Below are 12817 nucleotides of genomic sequence, written 5' to 3' on the forward strand. Positions count from 1 at the left end.
ATAATAAAGAATCAAGTCTCCCTTATCTTCAAAAATATCGCGATTTTTTTACTTCCACGAAAATGCTTCTAGTTCATCTACGGGTTCATGTATCATTCCAACTTTTGGAGCATATATCACACGCTGTCAGAAAATACAAAAGACGGCGAGTTACTAAATTCCTCCAAAAAGATATGATAAAAATAAGAAAAGGGGATCAAGTGTCCCCATTCTCCCCTATTGTTTTAGAGTTATTTTTATGGTCTCACTGACTAAAACCCCTATCAAATGGTTAAATTTCAATAAAAAAGAACATAGGAACAGTAGGAAGACCGAGGGAATTGCATGGTGGTTGAATTTCATATACTCCTTACCTCAGTAAGTATTTTGAAAAAAATTAGTGTTGCAAAAAAGCAACCCCTTGAAAAATGGATTAAAAAAGTGATCAATGGACCCCCAGTTTTCGGTACCAAAGCACCATATTCGCCAATAAAATTTTAAAACTAAAGTATTGTTCACAAAATGTATAAGTTATTTTGTTGTGTACCTAGACACTTTTCTGTAGCAAAAGTCCCACGAGCTTTAACACTTTTGTTATTAAAAAGTTTCAATAAATTCCAATCATTGAAGGGCTTTCGTAAATAATTTTTTTATCGAAGCGTTTGGAGTCTGCTTGGCGTGCAGCTAGAGTGAAAAGCTAATCACGTTATGATACATTAAAATATTCCAAAGATTCGTTACAAATTAAATTGACGAAGATTTCTCTAATGGGATTCTAATTTTGTTATTTTTTTCTCGATTGGAAGTTCAGCGAATTTCGTTTGACATCGAAATCTTTGAGCGTCACAACGAAATTCCTTGTGCTGCTGAATTGGTACTCATTACGGTGAGTATCAATTTCAAATGATCATCTGAAAACTTGCAACTCTGCAACAAATAGCAGAAATCCACTGTTTGTACGTCATTCAGAATGAGCAGGTTTGTATCAAATCGTGTTTAGACACAATGGGACACCCTATACCATAAAATCCATTCAAAGAAATGCATTGACAGTGTATTCTCGAAGTTAACTGGAGAATAAGAACCTTTGTTCATCTAAGAAAAATGAAAATATTATTCATTCACGAATTGGCATCCACACATACGAATACTGCTTCGGAATAAGTAATTTGACACCTCCATCGAAAATTTTGCGATCAGCAATTCTGAATCGTTTATGTTTTGTTTTGATTTTTTATTTTGCAGGTTTATTCGATTGAGGCTTGTGTTGCAATTCAGCAAAACAAAACAGTTTATTGTGCTTCAGAAGAAGCTCTCGTATAAAAAGTAACTTACAACACGACTTATCAAGTTCTTCCGAAGCCATGAGGAGATAAGGTTTTTAATATGTTTTTCGATTTATTGATGATGGATTTGTAAAATCATTTGTAAGACAAAATGCACCCTGTTACGAAACGTAGAGTAATAAAAACTTCAAATAGAGATTGAACTTTTTCTTCTGCTTCGTTCAATCGCTCTTTGTCAACTTTTGCACAATCGAGTGAGTGGTTTCCGAAGAATGACAGCAATATAAATCACCGATCTTGAATGGTTTCTTTGTTCCCTTAATCGACTCGACACGCATGTTGTATTTTTATTTTGTGGGATATTTTTTTCGGTTATTTTGCATAATACACGCCTGACCCGACCAGAGTATTGCGACCGAACCGGGCAGATGCTTTATCGTTTTCTCCAAAACAACCGCAGACCATCGATTTTTTTTATTCGTCTCTCGGATTGGCTCTCGAACGGCCGACGAGTGAGCAAAATCGTTCCGCCTCGATGTGATATCAAGGCCCGGTCTGGTCTGCTGTTGGTGGAAGTCGCGCGATGCTTTCGTCGTACATTTTGCGGTTCCTGAGCTACCGAGCGAACCATATCGAATGGATAATTTTCGATCTCCATATAAATGTTGAGGGACACGATTTGGCCAACAATGGAACCGAAAAAAAAACAAACCGCACCATTACCACAAGTTGTTATATGGCATTGTGGGTACTTTTTATAGTATGATCTGACCAAAGAGAGTGTTGTGTGAAAAAAAACGAAGAAGTGGCGAAAAAAACTCTTTCGCATATTACACATCAGCTGCAAGATAAAAACAAGCCTCGCTATGCATCTTCCTTACGATATCGAAGCACCGAAGCTGAAGACAACTTTCTTCGCCTTTTCCTGTCGACAGCCATCTTTCCACCAATCCATCTATCCATCCACTTGCTGCGGTCGTTGTTTATCTAGGACTCTTTGTGCCATCATCATCATTATGTGACCCCAAGGCAGACGCGCCAAGAGATGGGTGTCTGTCTATTTTCTGTTGTTGTGTTCCAAACGAAACGAAACGAAACGAAACGAAATGGTGTTGTAGGCAGATTTATGAAGACGTAGGTCACTCCACTATAGGCTCATCATCAAGTTTGACTTTCACATTAATCATCCCGCCCTGCGCTGCGTTTAGGAGAGTTGGTAGATCGGCGCTGTTTTGTTAGCAAAGTGACGACGACGCCTTTGTTGAAATACGCGGTTGTCCAACTTTGTTCCTAGAGATGTGCCTACCAAAGAAGATGCATCTTTTTGTTAACTTTGAGTTCGAACAGATGGAGAAAGCTAAGTAAGACTCATTTTGCAGTCAGATTATTTAACATTTGATATTAAATCTGTCAATATAAGTCATCTGTACATAAAGGGTTTTTGAGAATTTACTTTGAACGATGATTGCTGTTGAGATTTTTATCACATTTTACAAAAATCTAGCTCGGAAAAAATTGTCCGCCTGCCACACAGTTTAGTTATTTTGATTGACTTCAATGTATCATTCATACCATTATCGATTTATGACATCAGACTTCAATATCTTTAAAATGTCTGAATCAGAATGTAAAATGTGCAGCTTGTTTTGTAACTGTTTTATTATGGTCATGAAACATGCTTAAATTCTTGATTCGACCATTTGTTTTCAAGTAGTTCTGAAAATGTTGATAAAGTTTTAACTAAATTAATTGTTTAAGGTGTTCAGAACGAATACCGTTTAAACTGCAATAAAACATAAATAAAGAATTTCGTTTCAAGCTTTTTTTGCAGGTCTTATAAAGGCACGCAGTGCTTGATTTTAAACCCGTCATAAAATTAGATGACAGTTGGACGATCAAGGTATCAAAACAAGACACGCTCAGACTAGATTGCACATATATTTGAATTAGAACTCCCATTTTAACACATTTTTGATAAGTCATGTGTGTGATTTTTGAGTTAAATAAAAATATATATATATTTCTTGCTTGGATCAAAAGCTTACTATCCTTGCACTATCTTACTGTCTCTATGCAATGTTGAGACAGAACATCGCTTCAATTTAAAAGGTGCTGCCATTCTGGATGAAAGCCGTCGGGAGTCAGCACTGCCCATACTGGAAGTTTGTCACATCATCAACACAGATGCAACAGTGAATAAGAGATCCGATGTTGACCATCTGAGCTCTACATATTCCGGGATCCTCAACACTATCAAGGAAGGAAATAGATCGAAGAAAAACATACCCAAACAGACCGATACTGCTACATCAACAACACCATTTGGTAGTGCAACCAGCTAGTGATCGGAGTGTTTGTTTGCTGAGTTTCTTTGAGATTTTCTTTCGTGTTTGGAGTTTGCTCTAGGCCAGCGGTCGGCAACCTTTTGAGTCAGAAGAGCCAAAAATTGCATATTATGGAAATTTCCAAGTTTGAAAGAGCCGCATTTCATTTTATCCTTACTACAAATAATGGTGATCGCTAAGATACATTGCATCCTGATAAGAACTCAGTTTCATTATCTTTTTCACATCGCCACATATTTTTGTTGTTTTATTGGCAAACTGAAGCGATTTTCTTTCTTCTGAATCAGTACATTTACAAAACGAGTACAGCTTAGTAACGTTAAATTATGGAGATTTGCTTTTGTAACCTGATAAATTTTATCATTTCTAACTTTGGTGCAATTCTTTCCAAACACCAATTCCCATATAAAAAATATACTTTCGTGTTCTGTTGAAATATTAAAAAGATGCATTTAAAATTTTATATATATATATATAAAAATGCATACTACAAGAGGTAAATCAATTTCAAAAAAAACTATACGAATGTTTGCAACTTTTATTTTTTTCTTCAAATTCTACAAATACGCCCATTTTTTTGGTTTAAACATCCGTTAAAAGCCATTTGGGTTCCTTTGTTTGTTATGCGCATTAAACTTCATTTCGAGTAGATAAATATTTCCGGGCATTAGAATAAATAAACCAACAAATTTTAATTCATGAATGCTCATTTAACGGATTGAAAAAATAAGTCAAAATTTATCGATCGGTCGTGAGATGTAGTCAAATAATACGGTAATTTATTTTAATTTTTTTTTATAACAAGCATTCCGATTTAACTTTGTAGTTCTCATTTTGATTTCTGGTAAAAATAAAACAAAAGGTTTCAAAATTATATTTTTCGATAACGAAAATTTAAGTTTAAACTCTCAATTCTGTTCGAAATCGTAAACCCTTTCAAGTTGTTTCTTCTCCATACTAATGAAATCTTAAAAATAATGTCCTCTGAGTCTCAAATATATCATGTTCTATGAATACTAATCACAAATTCATATTTTAAATTTGGCCGAAAATGTTAGCCGATTATAATGATATAAGATTCGTTGTATGATAAATTTATTTTAATATTTCAATATTCCAAAACAAAACAAATTCAAATATTTCAAACAGTCAAAAAAAATTTATAATACTTTTAATTCTTGACAGATTTGCTGTTTTTCAGTGTATCTTGGATTTTTTTAATCATCACGAATAGATTCATCCGATGATGTAGAAATATGCTGCGGTCCAATGAAAGTTTTGATAGCTTTCTCGGATCTTCGTGTACAATATTAAATCTTACATAATAATAGACATCTAAATTTGGCTTTGCTTCGCTGTGTTTTATTTTTCAACGAACATATTTTTAAAATAAAATTTTAGTTTTTGACGTTATTTTGATCATTACTTCATAGAACAAACCAAAATCCTGATATAGACTCAGAAATCAAAATCAACTTCTAAAACAGTCATGACGTTTTAAAAATAATTGCAGAAACACGATAAAGGAATTAATTTTAGAATCAAAAAAAGGATAAAAAATTTGTAAGAAGATAGATTAAAGTTTATGGAAGAAAATGCTTCTATACCAAATAATGTTGCTCCTTCGAATAAATATACGAATTATTTTTTCACAAATTTGAAAATTTTGTTCACTTGAATTTATGTTCATAATTAGAACGAAGAACTTAAGTTTTGAAAATTTGTGAAATGCTTTCATGGATTTGAAAAGAAACATTGAGGGAGGGAATTCAATATTTGTAAAGTTTAAAAACAAAAAGTTTCAAGAAAGAAATTTTAATGCACATAACAATTATTATCAGTATTCAAAGCATTATTAAAATCATCATCTGATGTTCATATTTGATCAGAACGGTGGTAAACAAAGCAAATTTATTTTTAAAATATTCAATTCAAGAAAAACAAACTCAATTTCATAATCTTAACAGTGAGGACTTTATTTGACGATTAAAAAATGCTCGGTTTTTATTCGATTAAATCAGAAAAACAAAGAAAAAAATTCAACGGAAAACTTCCCATACCACCGAAGAAAAATTTCTCCAGGCTTCCAAATGCTATATCAGACTTTTATGAAGAACCTTAACTAATTTCTAAATCTCACCTTAATTGCAAACTGACAAGATGCTATTAATTGGTTCTGTAGTTGTTTTTCTGGTCTCTTTTTAATCCTGGAAAATATTATCTGAACTGAAGAACTGAATACGCAACTTATGTTGCGTCCGTTCACTCTAGAAAATTTCGAGGATTTTCAAAATTTGTACACATTGAGCTAAAGAGCCGCAGTTATACATCCAAAGAGCCGCATGTTGCCGACCTATGCTCTAGGCAGTAATTTTCATTTTTTTTATAAATATTTAAATAAGCTTTTTCATCTAAGTTTTTATTTTAATATCTTTTAGCGTATTTTAATGGTAAAAAGTGTCCAATTATTGTATGTGAATTTAATTGTAATTGATCCTCCAGATGAAGAAACACAATTTTCTGTAATTTTTCTACTGTTCTATGTTGTCAATTAGTTCATTAAGAGATGGTAATGATTCCTGTGAAAAAGTTCAAATAAAGAACGAAACGTCGGAATAAGAAGAGAAGGTGTTTTGGATCCGTGAATTGACTGAAAAAGCCGAAATATTTTCCCGTTTATACAGTTTTAACAGTCGAGAACAATTATCTACCAGAAGTGGTATGAATTTCTCTAAAATATGAGTTTTGAGTGCAAGGCCCCAACTAGTATGAGAAAAAAATTGTTGCTTTACGCCATCATTAATCCAAGATGGCGGCTTCCGCTTTTCTTTTCAAAGCTTTAAATGACTGACAATCTCATGAAATATTCAAAATATAGGTATTGGGTGAATGGGCTTAACCAATGTTTTTAGAAACACAAGGTTCTCCGACTTTTACAGTAAGAAGGCGAGGAGAGCGCGGGGCGCTCAATGAGTTTGTTTACAAACATAAGAACATTCGCTCAACTGTTCAGTCGCTTTTGGTAAACAAACTCCATGAGTTACACAGTTGCAAAACCAAAATGGCCAAAATGGTTGAATCGGGAATTTGACATACGGTAACACCTCCTTTATATATACACCTTGGGCTAAACTAAGAAAAGTCAAATTTCGCTGAACCTCAAAATACTGTCAATCACTGAAGATCGTATGAAACTCTCACAACATGGGTATTGGGTGAAAGGGCTAAACGAGTACAAGTCGAATTCGGAAGCCATCTTGAAATCAAAGATGCCAGCTTCTGCTCAACTTGAAAATTCAGTAAATAACTGAAAATCACATGAAATTTTAATGAGATTTTCGATCATTTACAGCATTTTAAAGATCAACGGAAGACACCATCTGGGGTGGGGTCAGATGGCTAAATTTGACTTCTACTCGTTTATCGCTTTAACCCAATACCCATATTGTGGGGGTTTCATGATACTTTTAGTCGTTTACAGCACCTTAGAATTAATCGGGAGCCGCCATCTTGGTTTTCATGATGGCGTCAGAAAGCCAAATCTGACTTCTTCTAGTTTAGCCCTTTCATCTAATACCAATACTGTTGGGATTTCATGCGATTTTCAGTGATTAACGGCATTTAAAAGCTAAGCGAAAGCTGCCATCGTGGATTTCAAAATGGCGTCAGATAACGAAAATTAGTTTCTTCTTGTGTAGCCGTTTCATCCAATAACAATAATGTTTTATGCGATTTTCAGCCTTTTACACTTAAGCGGAAGCCGTCATAAACCCCATAGTGGTCATATCACCTCTTATTCACAACTCCTATCTCTACCTCTCCGAGGTGCTGGCTGGGATGCGAGTAACCTAAGCGGAGATCGGGTACCCAACCCCGGTGGATGCTTTGGTCGCATACAAACTGAGAAGGTGGCCGCACGCGTCTGTTCCCCAGGTCAGGGGCGGCGTGCAACAACAACCGAGCGTCTGTTCTCCAGGTCCGGGGCGGCTCAAGCAGCGTCTGTCTCGCAGCAAGCGGCTGAATCAATGAAATGCGGCTCCCGCCAGCGAAGTCCAAGATGGCAGCCCCATCGCGGGATAGGGACTTTAGGCTACCAACCTACTGCTCCTGATAACAGTCAATTGAACAGCGTGGTTGAGAGAATTCCGAAGGGTGACATTCAAATCCACTTAGGCGACTTCAACGCAAAGAATGGCTCCGATAATCAGGACTTTGAGCGCATCATGGGGCGCCATGGCTTAGGACAGATAATCGAAAACGGAGAGCTGTTTGTAGAATTTTGTGGCAACAACAACATGGTGATCGGTGGATCGCTCTTCCCCCATCGACCAGCACATAAGGTCACTTGGGTATCCCGAGATGGCCGAACAGAAAATCAAATTGACCACATCTGCATCAGCCGAAAATGGAGATGGAGCCTTCTTGATATCCGTAACAAACGAAGCGCAGACATTGCATCTGACCATCACCTCGTCCTTGGCGAGATAGTTGCGCGTGTCCAACGGCGCGAGGAGAAAGTCGGGTGTCGATACGACGTCCGCCGGTTGGAGAATCCAGAAGTGAAAAGGGCATACGTTGAACAGCTAGAATCCCGAGCCTCGGAGCTGCCGACAGACCGAACAGTCGAAAAACAGTGGTGTGGAATCAAGAATGCCTTTATCACGACGAGCCATGGTACTCTCGGTAAAGTTTGTGGAAGACGAAGTGAATGGATGTCGGATGAAACCTGGAGGATGATCGATGATTGGAGAAAGGCGAAAGTCGGAATTGAGCAGGCATGCACCGGAGCTGGAAAAGGCAGTTAAACAAGCTTGTAGACGAGACAGGAGAGCCTGGACAAACTCCCTAACGGAAAAGGGAGAAAGAACCGCCGCCATTGGAGATATCCGATTATTATATGATATTTCTCGCCGCCTTAGTGGTGCAAGGACTAATGCAAGAATGCCGCTGAAAGACCGAGCAGGTCAGCTGCTGACAGATCGAACAGATCAAGCGTTGGACTGAGCATTTTGAACAACTTTTCCGAGTTACAAATAGAAATGGCCAACAGAACCCGCAGCTCGAAGCGCCCACAGTAAGTCGCATTAATGGCGTCAACTCGGAAGCGCCCTCGCTGGCTGAAATAGAAGCGGCAATCAAAGACATGAAATCCAACAAAGCGCCTGGAATCGATTTCATCCTGCGGAAATGATCAAAGCCGACCCTGCCTTTTCAGCACAAATGTTGCACCGTCTTTTCGCTGACATTTGGGATACTGCAACATTCCCGGCCGACTGGATGCAGGGTATCCTCGTAAAGGTCCCGAAGAAAGGAGACCTGACAGAGTGCGGTAACTGGCGAGGCATAACGTTGATCTGTACAACCCTCAAAGTACTCTGCAAAGTGATCCTGAACAGGATCCAGGAGAAAATTGACGCTACACTCCGACGGCAACAAGCTGGATTCCGATCCGGACGATCATGTGTGGACCACATCACAACGCTACGAATCATACTGGAACAAATCAACGAATTCCAGGACTCTCTTCAGCTGGTGTTCGTTGATTTCGAAAAAGCATTTGACCGACTTAACCATGAAAACATCTGGGCTGCTCTAAGACGACGAGGGGTCCCAGAGAAACTAGTCTATCTAATCGAAGCACAGTACGAGGCATTTTCGTGCAAGGTCTTGCACGACGGTGTCTTGGCCGAACCAATCCCGGTAACTGCTGGAGTGAGACAGGGATGTATTTTGTCACCGCTGCTTTTTCTCATAGTAATGGATAAGATCTTGACTGGATCTCAAACCGAGGATTGCCGTGGAATCCTTCGATAATAGAGCAACTGAACGACCTTGACCTGGCTGACGATATTGTTTTGCTCGCCCAAACACAACAAGACATGCAGAGCAAACTCGACGACCTCACCGAAAGCTCCAAGGCAGCAAATCAACATAGAGAATCGTTCCAATTTGGTGGTAGCTGGACAACAGGTTGAGAAAGTGGATTGCTTCCAGTATCTTGGTAGCCAGATTACGCCTGATGGTGGTACCCAGAAGGACATCGAAACCCGGATCAGAAAAGCCCGATTTGCGTTTGCGAGTCTCCGGAACATCTGGCGATCACGCCAGATCTCTCTACGAACTTAAATCCGAATCTTCAACTCAAACGTCAAATCCGTATTTCTATACGGGTGCGAAACTTGGTGCACATATGCGGTGACGACGCGAAAACTGCAAGTTTTTGTGAATCGCTGCCTGCGGAACATCATCCGCGTTTGGTGGCCTGGCAATTGGATCTCGAACGTGGAACTTCATCACCGGTGTCATCACAAGAATTCGAGTTTCGGGAACATATGTGGAGATGGATTGGGCACACGCTGCGAATAGATGAAAACGAGATTTGCAGAGAGGCGCTTGACTGGAATCCAAATGGGCATCGAACAAGAGGAAGGTCCAGAAGCTCGTGGCGGCGTAGTCTAGTCGCTGAAATCCGCACAGTTGACGAGAATCTTGGCTGGCAGCAAGTGAAGACGCTGGCTCCGGTCGCCAGCAGTGGAGATCTTATATCTCAGCCCTATGCGTCGGTCAATCGGCGCCGGACCTTTAGGTAGGTAGGTAGGGAGGTTCAAAACATATTTTGATTCTATGAACTTAAAGTTAAGTATCCTTTTTCCTCCTTTCGATGGTTCAAAACGGAGTTCGAACTGCGAACTCAATACTAATCCCATTCGTGCCATTTTTGCCGAACCGCATTTCGGGTAGCTACGAATAAATGCATAAAAAAATTCAAAAAATGGAATTCGCATTCGAACTTAGTTTTGAGTATGCTTGTCAGAACTTAGTTTTGCGATTGCCCAATCAAACTCAAAGCTGAGGGCTACCACTGAAGTGCTGTTTTGACCGTGGTCAAATCAAAGTTCGATTGTATGAACTAATGTTGAGTTCCCTTTTTCCTCCTTGCAATGGTTCAACACGGAGTTCGAACTGCAAAATAAAAGCAAAACTGAGATCAATCTTAAGAAATAAATTGAACACTCCTTTTGTATGTTGAACTGAATGCACTTAGCGAGTTCGGCTGCCGAACTGCATTTTGAGTAGCCGGAGAAAGTTCAAATTGCAGTTCAGCTGTCGAACTTACAGTACCGCTCGTAATAGTATTGAAATTGAAAGCACGTGCATTGTCACTTCAACTTTGAACTTCTATAACTTTTTACTCTGATAATAGTTTTTGATCAAATTTTCAACTATCACACTATTATATCACAAAATATGAGCTTCCTGGAGTTTGTGTGGCCTGAGGTACAGTAATTCTAGGAAAATCGGACTTTTTGGACTTTTCTCATTCAAACTGCATCTCAATCTCAACAATCTCAGAAACTACACTACATTTTTTATTGAAATTTTGCAGAGCGATTGTTGAAGACCTGGTTTTTTCGATTTTACTGGTGCGATTTTCAATTTCAGTTTTTTTTTCGGTATTTGTGTATTATGTTATGCTAAAACTCTAGGACCCTGTTTTGACAACGACCTAAAGATGTACAGTAGAATTTGTCTAGGTTTCTACCGTAACTCCGCAGCCTACGATAAAAAATTCAGTCAGAAAACATGGTTTTCAATGTTATTCCTGGAGTCACTTTTAAGTGATTCCAATTAAAGAACCTTGTCACCTACATGGGTGTGCACCGCAATTCCAACCGAATCAGCCGATTTGTGTCAGGTCAACGGCAGCTGCGTGGCTTCAAATTTAACAGCTTTCATAAAGTTTCACTCCTTGGCCGCGCTCAGCTCGTGGAGATGTTGATGATCAGTCAGTTTAATATTCGTCGCACAGATATATGGAGATGATGGCCAGGCCGCTTGGTTTATTTTCGCTGCTATGACTGACTGCCTGGTTTACGCAATCTTAAACCAAAAGGAGACTCACCGATGCAGCTCTTCCTAAAACAGGCCACTGCTGTTAGTCATTGACAGCAAACGATTTAAAATAAAAATCCCCAAGACCTCTACTCACGTCGAATGCTTTTGATGTGATCAGACGCCACGAGGTGACACTAAAACACAATCTCATTGTGGCTTAGCCTAAGATTAAAATAGAGAAGATAAAAAATCCCTTCCAGCGACAACTTTTCATCAGATTGATCAAATGTTCAACTTTGTCATTTGAAGGTGTCCTCACCGGTTTAAGTATCTAAGTAGTACGCCAGCTACAGTCTTGACCTGCTTATCGAGATTTTGAGTGACGTTCTGATTGTTCTTGAAAGGATGATGATCCTCCACACCGTATAGTATTCGAACAGATTGCTCGGAGATTAAAGCGTTCAATTAATCGATTTCGTACCAGTTACTCGGCGTTTGTCAATAAAACCTCAATCGAAGAACGTCAGTACTGGTCAGCGGATTTGATTACACGTGAAACGCAAACTCGTGGGGCGCTAGGCTAGGTTATTAGCCTTATTTGTGGGCGCGCGCGAGCTCTCTACTAGCACGACATCGACGAGCGATTAAGTACCCTGATCTAAATGGGATCTTCGAGTGGGCGAACTGAAATATCACATCAAATTCGACTTAACTGAACTCTGATCGAACGTAGTCGATGGTAAGTTGTCGTAACCCTACGTCGTTGTTGTTGTTTTTGTTATTGCGATTTCGATTGGGGAAACTCCATCACACCGCAAGCTTACTTAAGGTTTGCGCGATTGAGACGGCTTCGATGGTCGTCAGGTATTACCTGATTTGAGGCGTAGTAGTTTCGGTTTTCCAATATGTACGTGCAAGTTAAGTTCGACAAATTGTCATAACTCGTTATACTAATGAAATCGAGCAATCCGATCGTGATCTTTTTAAATGCCCAGACTGGGTGAAGCAGAGAGATTATCCGGGCGTTTCTAGCAAAAAGATTAAGTTGATGTTTAAAATGACGCCAGGGTTTCCACGAATTCTCTTCGAGGCGGTATTACCTTTACAAATCCAGGTAAAATTTTAAAATCATGATAAGGCTGATCTGTTAAGGTTCTCGAAGCATATTCAATTTCTTCAATTTTTGTTTTTTTAATATATTGCAATCTATCGATTCTCTCAACTTGATCAATTCTTTCCAGAATATTCCAGATTTCGGCATCATTCTAATGATAATCCTCTCTATATTCTCTTTATATTATCTCCATATTCTCTCCGTTTTCTCTCCATATTCCTTTCATACATTGATTGAAAATCATCAACATTTTATTC

The sequence above is a fragment of the Uranotaenia lowii genome, chromosome 2 (assembly GCF_029784155.1).
Source record: "Uranotaenia lowii strain MFRU-FL chromosome 2, ASM2978415v1, whole genome shotgun sequence".
NCBI lineage: Eukaryota > Metazoa > Arthropoda > Insecta > Diptera > Culicidae > Uranotaenia > Uranotaenia lowii.